This window comes from Mus caroli, chromosome 5 (assembly GCF_900094665.2).
Source record: "Mus caroli chromosome 5, CAROLI_EIJ_v1.1, whole genome shotgun sequence".
In the NCBI taxonomy this organism is placed as follows: domain Eukaryota; kingdom Metazoa; phylum Chordata; class Mammalia; order Rodentia; family Muridae; genus Mus; species Mus caroli.
The window spans coordinates 65844837-65847755 of record NC_034574.1 but is presented as its reverse complement, the minus strand read 5'-3'; positions in this window follow the sequence as shown (position 1 = coordinate 65847755).

Here is a 2919-nt window from a genome sequence, read left to right as displayed (position 1 = left end):
ATCAGAACCATCAGAATGTTGTTACCCCAGGGTCCTCTATTCAGGGAAAACATGAGGTCCACCCCTTGGCACTTTGTTCAATATACTCTTTGAAAATCAAACCAAGAAATAAGAAAAACAAGAAACTATTTTTAGCAATTATTTCAAAGTCATCCTTGCCAAGAATTTAAATTGTTCTCCATGCTGCTGTGTGGAAACACATGCATGCTGTTTTCAGAATTATCTTCTCGGGAGAGTCATCAAGAGGAATAGAAATGACTAGGAGTGCTAGTGCTTACCTTTCATTCCAGCCTTTGGGAGGCGGAGGCACGTGCATCTCTTAGGATTTCTATGAGTTCAAGGACAGCCTGGGCTTCATAGTGAGCTTTAGGCTACATTGTGAGACTTAGTCTCAATAAGTAAATAAATAAAGTAGCTATAAATAAGTGAAGATTTGGTAAGATTCAAATAGACAAACATCCCATGAATTCATTTTTAGATCGCAGACCTTTCTACGACAGCCGTTCTAGAAGCTTCCATAGCTGTTATCACACAGTTTGCTGAGCAGTAGTCCAGATGGTGCTCTTGCTGCTGAGTCCAAAGGCTAAATAGCATGCAAGCCAAGCATCCCATTTGCATAAGAAAGCGACCTAAAGTGCAGCTAATGAATGGTAATACTTGCAGTTGTTTGCTGGTTTGTTCTTTGTTTTTGAAACAAAGGTTCACCTTTTGGCCTTGAACGGCAACTTCCTTTGTAGACCAAATTAGTCTGGAACCTGTGGAGATTCTCCTGCCTCAACCTCCACAGGGCCAGGATGAAAGGCATGCCAAACCACAACCAACCCATAGTTGCAAATATGTGGAAGTATTATAAACAAACAAAAACTGTCATAGAAAACAAGATTTGAAAATAACAATGGAAGATTTTGTTGTGGTGTCTATAGCTCAGTGGTAGAGGTTTGCCTAGCTTGTGAATTGCCCTGAGTACACACACACACACACACACACACACACACACACACAGAGTAAAGCTGCCTATGGTAGTGTAAGAAAGGGATATGACCTTGAGGAAGGCATTTGTAAACTATAATGTAGGGCTTGTGGCATGGCTCAGTGGTTAGGGCACGTGCCACCAAGCCCAGAGAGCTAAGTTCAATCTCTAGAATCCAAGCAATGGAATGATAAAACCAACTGCCAAAAGTCGTCCACTAACTTCTATATGTATGCCATAGAATCACAGACAGACAGACGGATGAGCACTCCATACATGCATGCAAAAACACATGCGCACACACACAGAGCACACAGGACACATGCATACAAACACACACAAACAGAGACACACACGGACACATGCATGCAAACAGACAGACAGACACACACACACATGGACACATGCATGCAAACACAGACAGGCAGACAGGCAGACAGACAGACAGACAGACACACACACACACACACACACTCTCTCTGTGGAGGATGGGTGGAAGAGAGCATACCTGACAGTGTAAGGCAGCAACAGGTAAGAAGTCATTGCTTTGTCTAGAAGAGAGTAGAAAGGGCCTGAGATCTTGTGGTGGGGATGAAGAAAGTGAATTCCATGCAGAGGAAATGAGGCTGAGTGTGTGTGTGTATGTGTGTGTGTGTGTGTAGACCCTTTTAACTTCTGTGTAATCAGTACATTGAATAGACCACAATACTGAGTGCATCTTTGTGCACGAGTTTCTCCCGTGTCAACACCTACTGGAGGAATGTTGCCAGGGTCCCATGTCTTGTGCATCTTCAGATTAACCAGCCAGTCCCAATTATTCTCCAAAATGAACAGACCCTTTATATTTGAGGAATCAGTCTGTAGGAAGTCTCATGTTCATGATTATTATATACAAAATACTCAAGTAGTAGAGAGAAGAAAATGCCAAGAAAGTTTTTTTAGGAGTTAAAACACATGACAAGTAAGCCAACCCTGTTATCTATGAGTCCCCTCTCGTAAGGACATGAGTGAAGGTGAGCTGTCACATTCCTCCACCTTCAGCTGTCCTTTACTTCGAATTCCCAGATCCTCTCTGAAAAGCAAGGAACTGTGACATATTTCTATAAATGTTGACGTCTCAATTTTTTTTTCCTGAGGTGTGAATCATGTTTGATAGAACCTAGTGGGGAAACCCCCACTCAACTCCCGATTCAGCGTGCACCCAAGAATCACGAACAGATGACCATCTTGATGTAAATACATGAGGATGTTTAATTACGGAGCTCTGGACCAACATGCATCCCACACAGGAGATAACGGATGTCGGCCACGAGGCTCAAAAGCTAGGGGTTTTTATGGGGTAAGGGGCTTAGGGGTGTGGAATTCAGCATAGCGACACACTATTGGCTTATTCAAACATTAACAGAAAGATTACAGGGCATCAGGACTTTGTTCCTGTGGTCTGGGGGCTTATCTTTGTTCACATAGCAACCAGTTGATGTATGACTTTACCCGGCGTCAAGGGGCAGTAGACAGAGGGGAGGTTCCGGCCAGGTGGTGTTGACCCAGACAAGATAGCTCTGCTTGTCCTCACATTCCTCTTTATCTTATAGGTTAAGCTGTTCCCAGGAATGTTTTTCTTTATTCTCAGCCCCAGGCAGTCTCTAGGCTCACAAACAACCAGCAATTTCTGAGTACTTTATATGACTTACAGGTCTTGAAATTTCATCTTTCTTTCAGTTTAGCTGGCGTTCCTTCACAATCTAGGATTTCGTTTGATCCCAGCTACGGTTCAGATGTAACATGTCCCCCAGAGGCTCCTGTGTTTGAACATTTGATCCCCAAGTGTCACTGTTTTGGAACTTTGAGGAACCCTTGGGAGGTGGGACCAAGCTGTAGGAAGTGGGTCTCGAGGTGTGGACCCTTGTGTTTGTAGCCTGTCCCCAAAGAGATACAAACAAGCAGCTCAC